General features: G+C 41.8%; 1 protein-coding gene across 1 annotated transcript in view; it reads left to right on the top strand.

Moving 5' to 3' along the window:
- The window catches only part of Tmem116 (transmembrane protein 116), a 72,193-nt gene extending 57,245 nt beyond the window's left edge, over positions 1–14,948 (top strand). Inside the window, exon 12 of the mRNA XM_057764984.1 lies at positions 14,723–14,948. The gene's annotated coding sequence lies outside the window, so the exon portion shown is untranslated. The remainder of the gene's footprint in view (positions 1–14,722) is intronic.
- The last annotated feature ends 7,056 nt before the right edge of the window (positions 14,949–22,004 follow it).

Here is a 22,004-nt window from a genome sequence, read left to right as displayed (position 1 = left end):
CTTTAGCAAGATTAAACTTTTCAGTTTCTGCAGAGGATTAACACACATGTTATTTCTCTTGCTGTCTGACTTACTTCACTTGGTGTGACCTCCAGTTCCCTCTACATTATAGCAAATGAGTAGGCTGGCTGTATATCTCTGGTATAACTGTCCACCTTCAGAAATACAACCAACTGTGGAGTTGCTAGATCTTATAGATCCTATCCTTGTGTTTTGTGAGGACTCTACGTAGGGTTTTCTGTAATGGCGGTGCTAGTCACATCTCCTTCAACAGCGTGTACGAATTCCCTTCCCATTGCATGAGTGTTTGGTTTTGGTCTCCTGACTTGATATCTGATGCCTCAATAACACTGTGGTTGGGCACTGTTTCATACATTTGTTGGTGCTTGAAGGTTTTGTTGGGTAGAATGTTTGTCTTTTGAGATATCTGAGGATGAATCACAGGTTAGCCTGGAAATAACCATTGTAGTCCAGGGTGTCTTCCAATTAGAAATCTCCCTGCTTCAGCCAGGGGTGGTGGCACATTCCTTTAATGCCAACACTCAGGAGGCACAGACTGGTGCATCCCTGTAAGTTGGTGCCAGTCTGCTCTACAAAGTAAGTGAGTTCCAAGACAGCCAGGGCTACACAGAGAAACCCTGTCTTGAAAAGCAACAAAAAAAAAGGAAAAGAAAGGCAGAAGGAAGGGAGGGAGGGAGGGAAGGAAAAAAGGAAGGAAGGAAGAAGGAAAGAAAGAGAGAGAGAGAGAAAAGAAAGAAAGGAAAGAAAGAAAGAAAGAAAGAAAGAAAGAAAGAAAGAAAGAAAGAAAGAAAGAAAAGGAAAAAAATCCCCTGACCCCCTGCTTGTGCCTCAAGTGCTGGGGTTTCAGGCACTACAGTCTCTGGCCCATTACCATGTGCCCTAGCTTCTTCTTTTACTCCTCCAGATCCTTCATACTGGAAATCAAATGTATGGGGTTTTTGTTGTTGTTGTTGTTTGTTTGTTTTCGAGACAGGGTTTCTCTGTAGCTACGGAGCCTGTCCTGGAACTAGCTCTTGTAGACCAGGCTGGCCTTGAACTCACAGAGATCCGCCTGTCTCTGCCTCCCGAGTGCTGGGATTAAAGGCGTGCGCCACCACCGCCAGGCTCAAATGTATGTTTTGTATGTGCTCTGCAAATACTGCCTCAGAGCTACACACACAACTGTGTGTTCTCTGGAGAAGTATCTCTTGGATTCCTTAGCCCATTGTAAAATTTGGATTAATTTGGTTTTAGTGTTCAGCGTTGTATGATCATCATATGTTTTCAGAATTTCAGCCCTTATCAGATGAATGGTTTACAGGTCCTTTTTTCAGGTTCCACAGTCTTTGTCTTGCCTTTGTAGTTTGATAGACACTTATTCTATTTTTACTTGCCCAAGTCTTTGAGAAGACTTCTTAGGAAGGAAATTATTGTCTGGAGCAGAGGTTCTCAACCTTCCTAATGCTGTGACCCTTTAATACAGTTCCTCATGTTGTGGTGACCCCAACCATAAAATTATTTCATTGCTACTTCATAACTGTAATTTTGCTACTGCTATGAGTTGTGATGTAAATATACCTGATACTGAGGACATCTAAAATGCAACCCTGTGAAAGGGTCATTTGACCCCAGAGGGTTCCTGACCCACTGGCCAAGACCTGCCGCTTCACGCCAATGCCTTAAAGTGTTTCCCCATGTCGTCCTGCTGCTCAGTGTTTCAGGGGTTCTGTTGTTGTTGTTTTGTTTTTGTTTTTTGAGACAGGGTTTCTCTGTGTAATCTTGGCCCTCCTAGAACTCATTCTGTAGACCAGGCTGGCCTGGAACTCACAGAGATCTGCCTGCCTTTGCCTCTTGAGTGGGATTAAAGGTGTGCACCACCAGTAACCTGGCAGGTTTCAGGTTTTACATTTTAGCTTGTCCCTATTTTTCTTCCATTCTCCCTCTCTTTCTTTTGCTTTCTTCACAGGAACTCTTGTATCCCAGAATGGCCTGGAATCCACTATGAGCTTGTAGTCTTTGTACCTCTGTCTTCCAAGTGTTAGGGTCATGGGTGTGCACCACCACAACCAGTTTATTCAGTGCCAGAGATCAAGCCCTTGAGCTTCGTGCATGCATGCTAGGTGAGCACTGTGCCCCTGTTTAGTCTTTTTGGCTCATGTTGGGTTGATCTCTGCGTATGTTTAGAGGGTATAATCCAGCATGATCCTCTCACATAGGTTTATCCGATTTTGCCAGCACTGTCTATTGACGGGACTGTCTTTTCTGCTGCTTGTTCTTGGCACCTTTATCAGAGGTCATGCTGGTGGCCTGAAAGCAGTATTTTTATGACTGGTCAGCCTGCTGTTCTTTGTAATGTGCTTACCATAACAAAGCCTCAAGGAAGGAATCTTGTAGGTGTCTTAACCATGTGTGTTAACTTTGTGTATGCCTTTCTGTCCATTTAATTTGTCTCTGTATCTATTTTTATACTGGTTCCTTGCCTTTTTTAAAAAAAATTATTTGTTTATTGTCTATACAGTGTTCCGTATGCATGTATACCTCCAGGCCAGAAAAGGGCACCATATCTCATTACATGGTGTGAGCCACCATGTGGTTGCTGTGAATTGAACTCAGGACCCCTGGAAGAACAACCAGTACTCTTAACCTCTGAGCCGTCTCTCCAGCCACCCCCCTTTTTGAAACCAGGTCTCTTGTAGCTCAGGATTATCTTTTCTTCACAACCTAGGAGCTGGAATCAGACACACATCACCACACCCAGTTTTCTTTGTTAGCTTTTCAACTAATTCTTTGAGTTTTATGTATGAATATAATATTCTGGTCACCCTCACCCTCCATCCTCTTTTCCTCTTCCTACCCTGCCAGTCCCCACATCCTTCCTCCATCAGGTCCTCATCCTCAGTTCATGTCTTTTTGTTTTGTATTTGCTTTGTGACTCAGACCCACTAGGTTTAACCAGGGCCTGTCCTATGAGCACGTATGAAATGCTATCCACTGGAGCATAGGTAACTCACCAGTGGCTGCATCACTGAAGACAATGGCTTCTTCTCCTCCCACAGCCATGAGCTTCTGTGAGTGGGATGGGCCACATAAGTATCTCTCCTATCTATAATGTTAACTAGCTCACACTTGGTCAAACTCTCTTTGGGTAACTGCAGCTAGTTTGAGTTCTGAGCACTTCAACCATGTTATGACCATGCATTTGGGTTCTTACATTCTTTCAGGCCCTTCTGTGATATGCTAGGATCCCTGGAGGGAGTGATACCAGTATTCCATTAATCCTCAGCACCTTGACAGTGTCTCTCACTAGACATAGTGCTGCAAAGAGAAGCTGCTTTGATCAAGGCTGAGGACAGCACCAACCTATGAGTGTAAACAAATTTGTCAGACAGTTTACAACATGTCCATTTAATAAAATGAAGTGTAGGAGGTGTCCTTAGGTCCTGTGACCTCCCCATCCAATGGCTTTTGACCAGGTCCACAGAACTGGAATGATCTTACTCCTTCAGGACGTGCATCAGTTCTAATCCGACATCAGCTGGTTACCCCCAAAGAGTGCTGCCGCTATTGTACCGGTGAGCTTGTTGAGTTGTTACTGAAAGACCCCCAGTGTGGGGAGACTCTCACTCAAGTCTCGGGATAACATGACCCTCCCCCCACATAACTCACGAGAGACCGTCCTTGCTGCAGTCACACGAGGTTTATTGACAGGTACCAGTGCACTGGGGCCGAGACTCAAAACCCACACAGGGGAGGAGTTCGACCCCAGTAACTGGGAGAAGGGGTTTTTAAAGGAAGAAGCCACAGCCCAGTAATCTGAAAGGGGTAGGGAGGGCGTCACAGAAAATTATGAAAATACCAGTGATGATCACAAGGGGGCAACTCCCTGTTTCTCAAGATTATACTCAAGATTACAATCTAACTTTATCTTCAGCTAGTTCCTGAAACTGAACTGGCTAATCCTAGATTTCTGATTCTTCTCTCCCTGCTTAGATCTTTGGCTCTATTTTTTCCTGCTGGGGGGGGGGTCTGAATTTATCTAGGTCTTTCATCACTACGTCGTGGAAAGGTCTGAAGTTGGAGAGCAGACTGCTGACTTTTCTCTTTGTTTTATTTTTTTTTAAAATATTTATTTATTTGTTATGTATACAATATTCTGTCTGTGTGTATGTCTGCAGGCCAGAAGAGGGCACCAGACCTCATTACAGATGGTTGTGAGCCACCATGTGGTTGCTGGGAATTGAACTCAGGACCTTTGGAAGAGCAGGCAATGCTCTTAACCACTGAGCCATCTCTCCAGCCCTCTCTTTGTTTTAGTTACTATGATAAAACTCCATGATTGAGGCAATTTACCGAAGGAAGGGTTTATTTGGAGTCTGTAGTACTAGCGGGACACAGGCCATCACATGACAGTGGGGAAATGCTGCCAGTATGGCAGAATAAAAACTGAGGACTTGCATCTCAAACTATAAGCAGGGAAAAAAGAGAAGGAGCAAATTAGAAATGGCAGGAGTCTTTTAAAACATCAAAGCCAAGCTGGGTGTTGGTGTACATCTTTAATCCCAGCTCTCAGGAGGCAGAGGCAGGCAGATCTCTGTGAGTTTGAGGCCAGCCTGCCCTAGAGAGCAAGTGCCAGGACAGCCGGGGCTGTTACATATAGAGACCCTGTCTATCTCAACAACAACAAAATAATAATAATAATAAACATCAAACCCTGCCTCCAGTGGCATACTTCCTCCAGCAAGTCCAGCCATCAACTAGAATACAAGTGTTCAAACACCCAAACTACAGAGGGACATTTCATCCAAGACACAACAGTCCTGCAGCTGCCTGCAGAGCAGCTTAGAACTATAGTTAGAAAGGAAGTCTCTAGCTAAGCTGGAGCATGGTTTCTCGTTATCATGAAAACAAGATATGTGGTTTCTTCTGTTATAGGGTCTTACTCTCTGGTCCTGGTGGTAACCCATAGCAATAGCATGACCTGTATGGTTTGGGGTTTCTGGGAACTTCATAGCCAGCATTCCTAAAGAGAGGTTGTTATTCTATTGTAGGATTGAACCCAGAGCTTCCTGCATGCTAGGTAACCATTCTGCCAACTGAGCTACATTCCTAGTCTGCTACTTTGATTACTATGACAATTGAATAATGTACTTTTCTGTTGTCACTTTGGTTCAGTATTGGTTTTGGATATCCTGTGTTTTTGCTTGTCTTTTTGTGTGGGACACATTTTCCTCAGTGTGTGCCAATCTATATGAATTTTATAATTTTTTGTACTTTAGAAGGAAAGTCAGTGACAGTGACTTTTTTTAGAAATTGCATTACATTTATAGATAATTTTTTAGATTTTAAAATTTTATAAGGATGAGCATTTTGCCTGCATGTATATGTACACCACATTAGGACCCCTCTGTTCTCAGGCTATTCTGAGAGTGACGCCTCCTTTAGCACTCAGGGACAGGTGCAGAGCAAGCCTTCTCTTCAGTGTTTGTGAAAGGAAGACAGTGAAGTGGCTATGCAGTTGACATCAGAAGGATTCAGATGTGCAGAGAGAGAGGGCTGCAAGTCACAGCCTTAGCCTGGCTTCTCATACACTTGCTGCAGTGCTTGGGAGGACTCAGGATGGGACCTAGTGGCAGGCTCACGGGCAGCAACAGTGACCCCCATTGCCTTCGGTCCTTTCCTCCCACCTAGGGTAAGTTATGAATCATAGAGTGTGAGTACATAGGAGACCCACAGGGGTCCAGAGAGCAGGGAAACAGCTGCACCATGTGGGGCTCTGGCAGAGCAATGAAAAACATTTAAGATAATTTGGGTTAAGGGGATGAAACATGGGTCTGTGACTGCCTTGGGAAGTGAACAAGGATGGGACCAGAAGGTCAGAAAGGACATGGGAGTGGTGGGTAGTGACAGGGATGCCAGGTGATCTACCTGGACAGCCAGGATGAGGAGAAGGAGGTGGTGGTGGAAAGTAGAGGCCTAAGCTGGGTCTAGGACATGGGTGCACACACCTAGGAGTCCTGTGGCCAGTGTGTCGTGGGAAGAAGAGTCGATGCTGGGTATTTGGAGCCCTTGCAGAATGCTGCTCTCAGAAGGTGGATTATGCCTTCTAGATAGCATCTGACACCAGAGTCCTGGGAGCCAGTGGAGAACTTGCTCGTGGAAATGAAGTATGGTTTCTAGGTGCTGAGATGCAAGCAAAGCTAGGCCATGGGAAACTCAAGGGCTCTTTCCTCCATCCATGTCAGTGGTGATCATCAGGGCACACTTTAGGCTGCTCCACAGAAGGAACAACTGTGAGCTCTTGCCCTTAACTCTCTGGACTTGCATGTCTTTAGGAGCCCTCCTCTTTCTTCCAATCACAGAAGTAGAGAGGTTCAAGTGCCACTTGCTGTCAGGCCACACCAGTGCACAAGGCCAGGATGCACTCCTGCAGTTCCATGGTGTCCGTTATAAAATAACTAATGCTTTGTCAGGCCCTTTACATGTTCAGAAACCCAGCCCTTCCTCCCATTTCTCTTTTACATTGTTTCCTTCTGATCTTAACTTGTTATGTTCTGATCTTTATTATTTCTTCTACCAGTTTTGGGTTTGGCTTCTTTTTGCTTTTCCAAATCTGAGTGTAAGGGCTGTTAATGTTAGAACCGTCTTTATGTGGGAATTGATTGCTGTAAGCTACCTTCTCAGCATTGCCTTGTTTTAGCTGTAGATTCCTGTATGTGGTGCTGTAAAACTTTAAGACAATTCTGAGGACAATTCTGGGCCCTCTCAGTCTCAGTGCCTTAGTGCCCCCCCCCCTCGCTGGGAATCTAACAACTATACATGCACATACTGAAATGTTGGGAATTTCCATCTCCCTGAGTCCTTGTGAATGTTTTCCAAATAGAACTCAGTTATTGAATAGGAGCAAAATGACCCTTAGGTATTGACTCAGTTCCTGGTGTTTTAACTCAGTCCCTGGGAAAGGGGCAAAGTGACCCTCAGATGTTCCTTCTTACCTCATCTAATCTGACAACTGCTCTCCAGCCAATTATTGGTAATAGCCTTTTTGAATAAGCCAATCATAATAGTTAAGGAACAACCCCCAGACACCCCCCTTGTTTCTATGGCTTTTTGCTTTAAAAGTAGCCTGTATCAGCTATTCGGGGTCTTTCTGGCTTCTCCAATGCTGAAAGACCCTGTCATGACAGAATTAATAAAATCCTCATGCTTTTACATCAGCTGTGGTGTGAGAGATGGTCTCTTGGGGTGACTCCTGGTAGTTGGAATCCAGGGTCCAACAGTGCTGTCTTGCATTTGTTTTGTTTTGTTTTATATATATAAAATCTCTTGATTTTTTTACTTAGCTGGTCCCTTAGGTGCATCTTACTGTTTCCAGGTGCTCGTGTACTGTCCATTTTTGTTGATTTGCAGCTTGTCCTTTCAGCATCTGAGAAGAGGAGTATGATGAGTATAGTTTGGCTTTTCTTTTATTTTCTTTTTTGTTTTTTGTTTTGTTTTTCAAGACGGTTTCTCTGTAGCTTTGAAGCCTGTCCTAGGAACTCATTTTGTAGAGAGGGTCTCAAACTCACAGAGGTCCACCTGCCTCTGCCTCCTAAGTGCTGGGATTCAGGGCACCAGCCACCACTGCCTAGCATGCTTTGGCTCTTCAAGACAGGGTTTCTCTGTGTAGCTCTGGTTGTCCAGGAACTCACTCTGTGACCAGCCTGCCCTTGAGCTCACAGAGATCCCCACCTGCCTCTGCCTCCTGAGTAAGGATTAAAAGCATGTGCTACCATCACCTGGCAATGATTTTAGATTTTTAAAACTTTTAAAGGTATTTTTCTTTTATTTGAGGTTCTTTCCTTTCAACTGGTTGAGGCATGGTCCCTGTTTTTCCTATCTTGCTGACTGCCCCAAGCCAGCTGGCTCTGCTCCTGAGTGATCCTCTTGTCACCACCGCCCATCTTGCTGGACCAGTGCTGTCTTACAGATGTAGCCAGTACATCTAGCTTTCTAATGTGCGTTCTGTGGATCAGACTCAGGTCTTCAGGTTTGTGTGACAAGGCTTTTACTCACTGGGCCATCTCATTGGCTTTTTAAGATTTCTTGAAACTTGATGGTGGTGGTTGCACATGATTTTAATCCCAGCACTTGGGAAGCCGAGGGAAACAGCTCTGAGTTCAAGGTCTTCAGAGTGAGTACCAGGACAGCCAAGGCTACACAGAGAAACCCTGTCTCCAAAAACAAAACAAAATGATTTTTTGAGACTTGATTTTAAAATGTTTAATTATGTTTGTGTGTGTATGTGTCTGTGAGTGCACATGTCCACAGAGGCCAGAAGGGTGTCTATGTCCCTGGAGGAGCAATTACAAGCAGTTGTGGGCTGCCTTGACTTGGGTGCTGCATAGTGAACTTGGGTCCTTTATGAGTGTGGTGTGCATACTTAACCACTAAACCAACTCAACAGCCCCTGAGACTTGATTTTTAATCTAACATTTATCTTAGAGAATGTTCCATGTGCCAATAGAAATAATGTATGCCCGTTTGATGTTGGAGGAATTATTCTGTAGTGTCTTCCAGGACACTTTTCCTACAGTGTAGTTGAACAGATGTTTCTTTGTTGTTGAATGGTTCCATAATAGGCACAAATGTATTTATAATTCCTATATTTCCTATATGGATTTAGGCTGGCCTCAAACTATATAGCCAAGGACAACCTTGAATTTCTGATACTCCCCTTTTATAGCCAAAAAGCTGGGATTATTTTTTCTTTTCTTTGTTTTTTTTTTGTTTGTTTGTTTGTTTTTGTTTTTGTTTTTTTTTTGAGACAGGGTTTCTCTGTAGCTTTGCAGCCCATCCTGGAACTAGCTCTTGTAGTCCAGGCCGGCCTCGAACTCACAGAGATCCACCTGTCTCTGCTTCTCAACTGCTGGGATTAAAGGCGAGCACCAATACCTCCTGGAAAAAGCTGGGATTATAGATGTGCATGCACTACCACGTCTAAATTGTATGGGCTGGGATTGAGCCCTAGGCAAGCACTGTTCAAACTGAGTCATGCCTCTAGTGCTTGTGAGTTTTCTGTGCTTGTGTGTTTTCCTGATGGTGGCTGATGGTCTTTTGTCAAGTGTTGAGCTTCTTGGCTGTTCCTTTACAGATTTTTATAGGAGTGGCCAAGCAGGGATGAGTTCCCTCGGCTTCTGCTCAGGGAAACCTTCCTCTTTCACAGTTCTGAAGGATATTTAAGACTCATTTTCATTTTATATACATGAGTGTTTATGTATATGCAGGTACTGGGATTTGAACCTGGGTCCTCATAGGAGCAGCCTCTTTATTGGATAAGCTGTCTTTCCATCTAAGGGCATGGTAATTTTGTTGGCAGGTCTTGCTAGACTGTGGTTTTTGCTGAACAGTTGGCTGCAGGGAAGGCGGGTCTCTTATGTGTGGTTTCACCCTACTGTTTAGGATGCTGTATTATGATTTTGACATTGGACTATTACATCATTAATAATGTTTATATCCTCAGTTGCATTTCTTGTTTCTTTGTATCATCTGCCTGTATTCTCCTGTATCTAGTTTCCTTAGGATTGTTATTTTGAATTATCCTCCATGAATTTGCTAAATCTCTTTCAAACTGGTATTTTTCTGGAGCAGTGTTACTCCTATAAGAGGTATCGTATCGTAGTTCCTTTCTTGTAGTCATGCCCCTACACTGATGTGTGTGTATGTGATGTAACATCTTCTGATGTGTGGACGAGATAGAGGGTGTCAGGGGCTTTGACTGTCATACTTCAAAAATGTTGACTGAGGTTTCTTCAGATTTGGTCATTGTCAGGTGTGGCACAACTAACAAAAACCCAGAGACAGATACTGGGGTTCAAGTTGAAGATCAGAAAAGCAAAGCAGCCAAGCCACTGGAGAGTTCTTACCTCTACCAAGATTCAGACAAATGAAGGGGCAGTCCTGTCTTCAGTGTGACTGCAGACTGCAATGCTCTCTACCAAACCTCAAACTGCAAAGAGCTCTTGTCTCCTCCTGCTTTATATACCTCTCTCTGCCCAACCATATCCCTCCTGTCTCCACCTCCCTAGTGCTGTTGGGGTTAAAGGCGTATGACTACAAAGTACTATGAGCACCTTTGTGTAAATTCTATTTTTCTTTTAGACAGACTCAATCTCCTGTAGCCCAGGGTGGCCTTGAGTCCTGGGATTAAAGGTGTGTGCCACCACTTCCTAGACCCTAGTGTCTTAGCCCTACACTCTGATACTTAGGCAAGCTTTATAAAAACATAAATAAAATGCCACTATATTTTCCCTTTTTTGTCTAAAATAAAAATGAAGGCTATAATATAAGAAAAACTATATACAATAAGTACAATAACTATATACAATATAAAATATTCAGGCAATAGGTACATCAACAATGTCTAGTCCATTTGCATTTGACAAGTTCAATTGAAAATACTCCATATCTATCTTTTCTTGGTGAGTCCAAAGTCTTATAGCTAATTTGCTTTCTATCATAACTTGCATTACCATCCAAACCTATGCTTTGATATCTCTCAACTTTATATACTTTATATTTCTTTAGTGAATTTCTTCTTTCTTTTTTTTAAAATTGGTTTTTCAAGATGGGGTCTCTCTGTGAAGCCCTGGTTATCCTTGAACTCACTCTGTAGACCAGGCTGGCCTTGAACTCACAAGACACCTGCTGATTGCTGGGATTAAAGGCTTGCACCACCACCCTCCAGCTTTTTTATTCTCTCTCTTTTCCTGTGTGTGTGTTTGTGTATGTGTGTGTGTGAATTTTTTTCTAAGTCTTATAAATAAGGAAAACTATAACTGTCTAGTCTTCAACTCCCCAGAGACCCAAGGAGGAAATAATATTAACTGAGTAAGCAGGAAGTACAAGGAAATAATTCCCCAAAAATGTGAGAAATGACAGAAACAGCTTGCTGCCTGGATCACCCAGTGTTCCTCTGTGATGTTGGGGCATCCATCTTCAGCCTAAAGGCCTCAGATATTTGACAGACTTTTCTGTGAAACAGGATTTTTGAAGGACTGCCTTACCTTACCTTGGCAAGGTTTTATAGTCACTCTTTTCTGTGTCCTGCTTGTCTAATTAGGACTGCTTGCTGTCAGCAGTTGAGGCAAGGGCATTTTCTGCCCAGTGGCTTACTTTTGCCATTATAGTGCCCATGTCACGAAACCCCCAAACAAGACCACGGCAGAGCCAGTATCCGGCACAAACATACAGGGGTATTTATTGATTACAAGCTTGAGCTCAGGCCACCAATACGGCAGATGGAGGAGAATGGCCCTGAGCCTTCAGGGAAAGGGGTTTTCTTCTTGTCTTCTCAGACAAGGCCTTTCCCATAGCATTTGTTGCCATTGGTTGGTAGTTAGACCTGGCAACCATTAGCTATAAAGCTCCAAGTCTGTCTTTTATAAATTGTACTAGCCGGTTCAAGATACTAGCCCATACAGTTAGTATGAGGTTAGGACCCAGTAAGGTGGAGATGAAGGTAGTCAGTCAGATTCGAACCATCCTTGGTTGGCTTCTGCTCCCTTTTATGCTTTGGTAGCCCCTCCCTTGACTTTGAACATCGATTCCTTTACCATTCCCAAATGATCTGTATAAAAGCAACATTCTTCCCTTAAAGTGGCGCAGAGCTCTCCTTGCTGAAGAAAAATCAGGTCTCTGTTCTGCAGAATAACCTCTGCCAATGATCCTAGGGACTGCTGCAGGTGGAACAGAGCTCCTAACCGCTCTGTGTCTATACTGTGGTGGAATAGGCCAGAATAATGTTGACTGTGGGTAACTAGAGCAGCTGTCCCCATTCCCAATCCAGCCAAACTGGCCTCCAATAAAACATTTTAAGGTGAGAGTGATCATTGGCTCTCTTTTAATCCACTCTAAGAATGGGGTTTCTAATTTGTTAAATAGTTACTCCTCAGTGTGATAGATCAGCCTGGGGACTAATCGCATCATGATACAGAATTCTTTGTGGTATTTGAGGACGTCAGTGTAGTAGGAGGCGAGCAGGCCTGCTTTTCGTCCTGCCCAGCTTCCGCATGGCTAGCTTAGCCCCAGAAATAATAACACGGAAACTGTATTCTTTTAAACACTGCCTGGCCCATTAGTTTCAGCCTCTTATTGGCTAATTCTCACAACTTGCTTTAACCCATATTTAGTAATCTGTGTAGCACCATGAGGTGGTGGCTTACCGGGAAAGATTCAGCATGTCTGACCTGGTGGCTGGCTCCATTGCGTCTGATCTCACTTCCTTCTACCCAGCATCCTGTTCTGTTTACTCTGCCTACCTAATTTTCTGCCCTATCAAGAGCCAAGGCAGTTTCTTTATTAACCAATGAAAGTAACACATAGACCCTCCTCCATCACTTCAGTGCACACACATGGTGTTAATTCAGAGGAGCATGCCCACCAGGTATCCTTGTGAGGGTGGAGAGGCTAGGGTCTGACTACATAGTGCCTGTTGCTCTTTGGGTACTATACCTGTGCAGAGCCCTTGACCCAATACTTCCTGGAGGGTCAGGCTGGCCTTAGATTGCCAACAGTACTGACTGTGCCATGTCACTAAGGTTTAATTCCCTGCAACAGCAATGCCTTCATAATAAGGGGATGCAGTGTCATAGCATAGCCAACAGGAGGCAGTTATGTCTGGCTTGGTTGAGTTTAGGACTAGGAAAGATCTCTGTACGAGATCTATTAATGGATATCCCTCACTCGTCTCAGGAGTTGTTGGGATCAAGTCTGCCATTGAGCCTGTGGGAGCAGTACTTGGGGTTGTTCTTTTGGATGGGGTGGTCTTGGGTTTCTTAGTTTCTTTTGACTGGGTGGCCTCTTAATAACTTTGATAGCATGATTAGGGCCCACTGCTGTGCTGGCTTTAGGGGCTCCAACAAGCAGCCTTACGGTAAATAAAGCTCCTGGGTCAGATGCCCATCCAGAAAAACAACCTCTGTTGTAATGCCTGATTCTTCACCTTTCCCTATGGTCCAGTTACCTCCCTTCTGTTGTCCCACAAGGGTGGGAGTAATATATACAGATTTGTACCAGTGCTCTCTGCAGCCTTCCTTGTCTGCTGGCTTTCCATTACATGCCAGTAGGGGGAGGCAGTTTAGGGCAATGTAATCCATCTTTAATCCAGGGTCCCACTGTAAGTGCCCTGTGGACACACAAGACCAGCTGGCACAGTAGTAGACATCTGGTTCCCCACATTTTAGGCAGTCTTTCCAAGCTCTACCAACCGCACGTTCTGGTCACATATAGAAGTGCTTTTCAGTGGTCTGCAAATCTCAAGCAGAGTAGTACATGAGAATATACCAAAATGAATCTGGATCCCAGCAATACAACTGGCAGAGGTCTGTAGTAAGATTGGGGAAGCAAGTACCAATGGGACCATCTTAGACAACTGGGCTAGCACTTCCCTGCCCTGAAGACTAATAAGTTTCCAGGTCAAATTCAGGGGGTCATGTAGATTTGAGGCTCCTTTGATGGGGTCAGTATATACAGTTAGTAGGATTGCTGAGAATACCATTCCCATTGTCTGGATCCTTGCCTTATTTTGAGCATGAGTGGATTGGTGGAGTCTCTGGAAGCTGTCTGTCCTTCTGTGTAGTCCTCCTCAGGCGCAAACAGATGAGCAGGTCTGGTGTGGGTTTAATGTATCCAGGATGTTATACTGCCAACCTTAATGGCAGTAGGTGTAGTCAGCAGGATGATAAAAGGCCCCTTCCATCTGGGTTCTAGCATTCTTTGGCGATGTCTTTTGATATAGATCCAGGCCTCTGGCTGGAAACTGTGGGGTTCAGGAGGGACACCAGGTTCATAAAGGACCCTAAGTTTTGGCCACACATGCTTGTGTGCCCACTGGACTCCTCGTGCAGTGTCAAGGAGCTCTTGGTCATCCAGCTCCACCAGAAGGTCTGTCTGTAGGCTGGGAATCATAGGGGGTGGGGGATGCCAAACATAATCTTAAAGGGAGTCAGTCCCATTTGGTAGGGAGAGTTTCTAATTCTGAACAAGAAAAAGGGGGACTGAAGGCGAAGGCGTAAGTCACAAACACCAGTTTGGAATTATGATTAATAAGATAGTTATTTATTTAAAAGGGAAAAAACTTACAGATCACCATCACAGACAACAGCCCTCTGCACAATCAGGAAGGGAGTCTAGGCACTGGGAGCGGAGCAGGAAGTAAGAGAGAGCGAGGAGGGAAGTAGCCGCTTTTTTAAAGGGAGAGAGACCACGCCCCAATGGGCTGGTATCTCAGCGGCTATTAGCTGGAGGAGCGGAAGGACCTCCCGCAACACCTCCCCCTTTTGTTTAAGTAAGAGAGTTCTAAACCTACTATGAAATTATATACAATAAGTACAAATATCCTATTCTAACTAGCTTAGGTCTTGTATAATAAATAGCTTGGCCAAGTCATGAGTGGAAAGTAACTACATTTATATAGTCTTCAACCCCATCGAAGATCTGAGAAGGGAAATAATGTTACCTGAGTTATTAGGAAGTGCAATCAAACAACTTCCAAAACATGCAACAAATCACAGAGACAACTAGCTACCTGGGCAATCACCCAAGGTCACGTTTGCAGCGTTGAAGCAACCAACTTTAGCTAAGGCCTAACATAACTGACATACCATTTTCAAAGGCAAGAAACTTGTCAAAACTATCTTACCCTGTCTTGGCAGGATATGACAGTCCTGTTTTTTTCCCTTCACAGATATTCTGTATTTCTGTCAGTGGTTGAGGTATGGGCATTTCTTTGCCCAAAGGCCAGTTCAGCCAAGAAGAAAGGCTCCAGGTGGAGTGTCTTTGGTGCTCAACAATCTCTCAGGAACAGAGCGGTGTTGCCAGGAGCAATTGTGTCTCACTACCACAAAACTCTGAGTTAGATTAAAGGCCATTTTCTACAGCTCTTTGAAGAGGTTGAAGATTATCTATCTATACTGAGTATAATCTCTATGTATCTAAAGAACCTGATTAGTCTAATTATAAATGACAAACTTAGAATACTATTGATCTATATAATTCTCAATACCTATCTAACTTAAAGATTAAGACAATAAACGACTGGGAAACAAATGAGGACAATGACCTCCAAATATAAACAATGTACAAATATACATTGCAGTATGGTAAATATATATAAATACACAAACAATATATAAGTATCTTAATCAGAGGTAGAAATGTACACTGCAATATGGTAAATATATACAATATATATATCAATACAATATTTGTCAATACATAAAAAATGTTTTAAACAGAGGTAGAAACATGCATGCATACAATAGTCAATATAATTTCACTTTGTATCAATATATAAGAATCGATACCAATATATTTGTCTCAGAACAATAACAAGTACCAACAAGTACCAATCTATTATCCCATCATCCCATTATCCCTCTTTTTTTTTTTTCAAATGATCCCTGAGCTTATACAATTCCTTCCCCAACCCTCAACTGTATACCAATTATAATCAACCCCTAAATGATGTCCCTAAACCCAAGGGCAAACTTTACTGGAAGAGGAGACATCGTCCTCTAGAGTTACTTCCAGCTGTCATGGGGGCGACATTCTTTCTGGGGGATCCTGTGAAAGTAAAATGATGGTTAAATTTCAAGATCAATGTCTTTTAAAATTGCAAATAGTCTCTGAGTATTTTGTGCAGGTCTGGCCAGAATATTGTATAAGATGTGCACCGTTTCAGCTAACCAAGTTGGAACTGTCTTGTGCAGCTGGTACCCAAAACAGGTCTTGTAGTAGCGCTATCAGTATCATGATGTCATATCAACCAGGTGGAGTTGTTTTTGTGGGGACCCATCTTCTTCCTGGAAACTTCAAATGTCACTTCAGGAAAAACTCATTGTTTATTGTGAAAAACTTAAACATTAATCATATAGACATATATATATTCAATGAAAGGCATGATAGATATATTTAATGAAAAGTATGATAGATATGAAGAAAAGCAAAGATGTTTTCTAAACTCATATTTCTTTCTGTCCCCTATCATGGCTCTTGACATGAGACAGAAACTCCACAAACTCTGGGTTTTTCTCTTACCAACAGGGTTGGAATTTGAGAGGGACTGAGCCAGAGTCCAACTTCAAAACCAGCTCTATAAATTTAGAAATATGGTTTAATATATTTTACTTACACAACCTATTCAGTTTTCTTGATAGTTCCTATTGGGCAGGTATTTTTCCATCTGTCAGTATCCAAACATCCAGGGTCCCTTGAATTTTTCAAAGATGAGTGTTTTCCTGTGGAGATAAGAACAGAACCCCACCCCCATTCTATATGTTTTTCTTACCACCAGTATGAATATCATCATTGTGGATGAGTTGTCATTTCTCCTTTCCAAGAGGTTTCTCCTCTTCAAATTGAACCTTTATTAATTTTGATGGTATCCACAATTTTTCTTCTCCTGTGGAAACAAGAGCAAAACCCTTTCCCCAACATAGCACATCTCCTGGCTTCCATTGAGAGGTCAGCACATCTTTGAAATAAATTGGTTGATTTAGTTCAGCAGACTTTTCCATTATCCAATGTCTTTCTGCTGCTGTCGTTCCTTTCTCATTAATGTTAAGAAAATTCAAAGTTAATAAAGCATTATGTAATCTATTTCTGGGTGTATTTTCGGTCCCTTTCTGTTTGTTCAGCATATCCTTTATAGTACGATTTGATCTTTCTATAACTGCCTGACCTGTGGGATTATGTGGTATACCTGTAATGTGTTTTATATTATAATAAGCAAAAAAGTGTTTCATTTTCTTAGATACATATGCTGGACCATTATCTGTCTTTATTTGTGCAGGTATTCCCATGATGGCCATAACTTCCAATAGATGTGTGATTACTGAATCAGCTTTTTCTGAGCTCAGGGCAGTAGCCCATTGAAAACCTGAATACGTATCTATGGTATGATGTACATATTTTAATTTACCAAATTCCATAAAGTGGAACACATCCATCTTCCAGATTTCATTTCTCTTAGTACCCTTTGGGTTACTCCCTGCAGGCAACGGTGTTTGATTATAGAAAGAACAAGTAGGACATCTCTTTATAATGTCCTTAGCCTGTTGCCATGTAATGGAAAATTCTTTCTTTAGGCCTTTACTATTGACATGATGCTTTTTATGAAATTCTGAGGCCTGCAACACGCTTCCAGTTAATAATTGATCAATCTCAGTGTTACCTTGTGCTAGAGGACCAGGCAGACCTGTATGGGACCGGATGTGTGTTATGTACATCGGGCAAAGCCTATTCCTGATTATGTCTTGTACCTGGATAAACAATGAAGTCAACTCTGTGTCATCTGGTATAAATTCAGCGGTTTCAATATGCAAGATAACTCTTTCTGCATATTGTGAATCTGTAACTATATTAAGAGGTTCTTTAAAATCCCTTAGCACCATAAGAATGGCATATAATTCTGCCTTCTGGACAGAATTATAAGGGCTTTGTTCCACCTTAATTCATCTGACTTATAACCTGCTTTCCCTGATTTATTTGCATCAGTATAGAACGTACGGGCTCCAGTTATTGGAGCATCACATACAATTCTAGGAAGAATCCAAGAAGTTCTCTTTATGAGGTTAAGTCTACCACTTTTGGGATAGTTGCTATTAATTTCTCCCAAAACTTAGCACAAGCTCCTTGCCACGGTTCATTGTCTTCCCATAATTTTTTATTTCTTCAGTAGTAAAAGGCACTATAATTTCTGCTGGGTCTATACCTGCTAGTTGACGAAGTCTCAGCTTACCTTTTATAATTAATTCAGAGACTTTTTCCACATAAGTTTTTAATTTTTTACTTGGTTTATTAGGTATAAATATCCACTCTAAAATAGTATCTTCCCTCTGCATTAGAATCCCTGTAGGAGAAATTCTGGAAGGCAATATGACTAGGATGCAGCTAAGATTTGGGTTCACCCTATCCACATGTGCCTTCTGTAATTTTTCCTCAATCATTGTCAGTTCCTTTTCTGCTTTAGCTAGAGGCCACTGTTTGATCCATATTGGCTTCTCAGTTAGCCATTTTAAAGGTAGGGCTGTTGGTACCTCTAAAGGTTTGGTATTTGCTGTATGTTCTTGTACAGCCTGAATGGCTGGTGACCTTTTTCCATAATACCTCATCATATCCTTCCCAGAATTATGAGTTCCTGGAACTAGAGGAATGTTAATCTGGGTATTCCATTGCTGTAGCAGGTCACAGCCCCATAAATTTATTGCAATATTGGCTATATATGACCTTAGTCTTCCTATTTGCCCTTCGGGCCCTATGCATTCAACCCATCTTATGCTTTGTTTTACATGAGATAGGGTTCCAATTCCCAGGAACTGAACATCTAACTCTTGAAGAGACCAATTTGGATGCCAAGATTCTGGAGTAATGATACTTACATCCGCAACTGTGGCGGAGCAAATGAATGTAGACAGATTATATAGATATATACAGCTTTAATAAGGAAATAAACTTACAGGACCACAGGTTCCCGCGGAGCACCGGAAAAGCGGAGCCAAAGAAAAAAAAGGGCTGCTGGGCTCACGCCCGGCAGATTTATCCGTAAACATTAGCCCGAGGCGAACACGCCCCCAATGGGTGGGGCTATGTCCCTACATCTCCCCCTTTTGTCTAAATAAGATAGAACCAAACCAAATACAACTATATACAATAATAACAAATAATAAATATAACAAACAATATTGAGAACAAAACTTTTGCTAAACATTCTATCTCAAGGAGTCTAAATAACATAGAGAGTAACTACAATTATATAATCTTCAACTCCGTCAAAGATCTGAGAAGGGAATAAAGATTACTTAACAATCGAGAGATATCCAAAATGTGCAACAATTGACAGAGACAACTGACTACCTGGGCAATCACCCAAAGTCTCGTTTGCAATGTTGAGTCAACCAACTTTGGCTAAGGCCTAACATAACTGGCATACCATTATTAAAGGCAAGGAACTTTCTTAGGACTATCCTACCCTGTCTTGGCAAGATAAGACAATCCTGTTTCATCCACTTAGGGATATTCTGTATCTTTGTCAGAAGTTGAGGTATGGGCTTTTCTTAACCCAAAGGCCAGTTCTGCCAAGAAGACAAACTCCCAGTGGAGTGTCTTTGGTGCTCAACGTTCTCTCGGGAGTAGAGTGGTGTTGCCAGGAGTAATTGTGTCTCTTTGGCATAGAAATTTTAGGTTAGATTAAAGGCCATTTTCTACAGCTCTTCGAAGAGGCTGAAGATCATACTATCTATACTAAATATAATCTCTATGTAACTAAAAGACCTGATAAACTTAAAAATAAATATGACAAACATATAATTCTCAATACCTATCTAACTTTGAAGACTAAAAGAATAAACAACTGTGCAATATATGAAGACAATGATCTTCAACTGTAAACAATGTCATAGTATCAGAGGTAGAAATGTACAATGTAATATGGTAGAAGTATCAATACAATATAGACAAAGTTATAAGCATACTCATACAAAAATAGAGGTAGGAACACTCACATTCAATATTCAACATATCAGTATACAAGAAACAGTACCAGTACAATTTTCTATAAACAGTAATTCACAAATACCAATCATCCCAAAAAACCAGTTAATCCCCCTTCTTCTTCCTCTTCTCTCTTTTTTTTTTTTTTTTTTTCAAAAAATTATCACCCCATCCCCTCAACCCTAAACCAACCACTAAAAGATGTCCCCAACCCTGAGGGCAAACTCTGTTGGGAGAGGGGACGTCGTCCTCTAAGATTGCTTCTAGCTGACATGGGGGCGACGTTCTTCTTAGGGGGTCCTGTGAAAGCAAATGATGGTAAAATTCCCAAATTAACCTTTGACCTAAGAAAATTGTAACTAGTCTCAGAGCATTTTGAGAAGGTCCGACCAGAGTGTTGTCCAAAATGTGCACCATTCGAAATTGTCTCTTGTAGTTGGTACCAAAAAACAGGTCTAATATTAGCGCTTTTTAAAAAAAAATCATGACGTCATAAAAACCAGATGGAGTTGATGTTGTGGGGCCCCATCTTCATCCTGGAAACTTCAAAGATTACTGTAGGAAAATTTGTTGCTTGTTATGGGAAATTTAAACATTAACAACAAGGACATATACTGACATATAAAGAAAGACACAGATATGAGGAAAAGCAAAGAAAGTTTAAGACATATATATATATATAAATTAATACTTACAGAACAAGTCCCTCCATCAGTAATTAAATATTAGGGGTACCTTAAATTCTTTGAAGATGGGTATTTTCCTGTGGAGATAAGAAGAGAACCCTGCCCCCAACCTATTTGTATTACTTACCATCAGTATGATTGCCATCCATGTGATTGAATTGTTATTTATCTTTCCCAACTGGCTTCTCTTCATCAAAACGAACCTTTATCAATTTTGTTGGAATCCACAATTTTTCCTCACCTGTGGAGACAAGAGCAAATCCCCTTCCCCAACGCAGCACATCTCCTGGCTTCCATTGTGAGGTCAGCACATCCTTGAAATAAACTGGTTGATTTAGTTCAGTAGACTTTTCCATTATCCAATGTCTTTCTGCAGCCGATGTTCCCTTCTCATTAGCGTTGAGGAAATTCAAGGTTAACAAAGCATTATGTAACCTATTTCTGGGGTTGTTTTCCACCCCTTTCTGTTTGTTCAACATATCCTTTATAGTTCGATTTGATCTTTCTATGACTGCTTGACCTGTAGGATTGTATGGTATACCTGTAACATGCTTGATATTGTAATAATCAAAAAACCGTTTCATTTTTCTAGAGACATAAGCAGGACCATTATCTGTCTTTATTTGTGTAGGTATACCCATAATAGCCATGACTTCTAATAAATGAGTGATAACTGAATCAGCTTTTTCTGAACTTAAAGCCGTTGCCCACTGAAAGCCTGAATACGTGTCAATGGTGTGATGAACATATTTTAATTTGCCAAATTCTGCAAAGTGGAACACATCCATCTGCCAGATTTCATTCCTTTGGGTGCCCTTTGGATTAGCCCCTGCGGGCAGTGGCGTTTGGTTATAGAAAGAGCAAGTAGGGCATTTCTTTACAATCTCCCTAGCTTGTTGCCATGTAATAGAAAACTCTTTCTTCAAACCTTTGCTATTAACATGATGTTTTTTATGAAATTCAGAGGCTTGTAGCACACTACCAATCAATAATTGATCAATTTCTGCATTACCTTGTGCTAGAGGACCTGGCAGACCCGTATGGGATCGGATGTGTGTTATGTACATAGGGCAAAGCCTGTTCCTAATCAAATCTTGCACCTGGATAAACAAAGAGGTTAGTTCTGTATCATCAGGTATAAATTCAGCAGTTTCAATATGTAAAATAACTCTTTCTGCATATTGTGAATCAGTAACTATATTAATAGGTTCTTTAAAATCCCTTAGCACCATAAGAATGGCATATAATTCTGCCTTCTGGACAGAATCATAAGGACTTTGTTCCACCTTACCCAAGTCTTCTGATTTGTAACCTGCCTTCCCTGATTTATTGGCATCAGTATAGAACGTACGGGCTCCAGTTATTGGAGTATCACGGACGATTCGAGGAAGAATCCAAGAAGTTCTCTTTATGAAGTTAAGCCTCTTGCTTTTTGGATAGTTGTTATTAATGTCTCCCAAGAAATTAGCACAAGCTCTTTGCCATGGTTCATTATCTTCCCATAATTTCTTTAGTTCATCAGCAGTGAAAGGCACTATAATTTCTGCTGGGTCTATGCCTGCTAGTTGACGAAGTCTCAACTTGCCTTTTATAATTAACTCAGAGACTTTTTCTACATAAGTTTTCAGTTTCTTACTTGGTTTATGTGGTAAAAAGATCCATTCCAAGATAATATCATCTCTCTGCATTAAAATTCCTGTAGGGGAAATTTTTGATGGTAGTATGACGAGAATACAGTCGAGCTCTGGATTTACCCTGTCCACATGCGCCTGTTGTAATTTTTCCTCAATC

The sequence above is a fragment of the Chionomys nivalis genome, chromosome 3, assembly GCF_950005125.1.
Source record: "Chionomys nivalis chromosome 3, mChiNiv1.1, whole genome shotgun sequence".
Lineage (NCBI taxonomy): Eukaryota > Metazoa > Chordata > Mammalia > Rodentia > Cricetidae > Chionomys > Chionomys nivalis.
The sequence above is the reverse complement of the archived record's forward strand: the minus strand, read 5'-3'. Positions and strand labels throughout refer to the sequence as shown.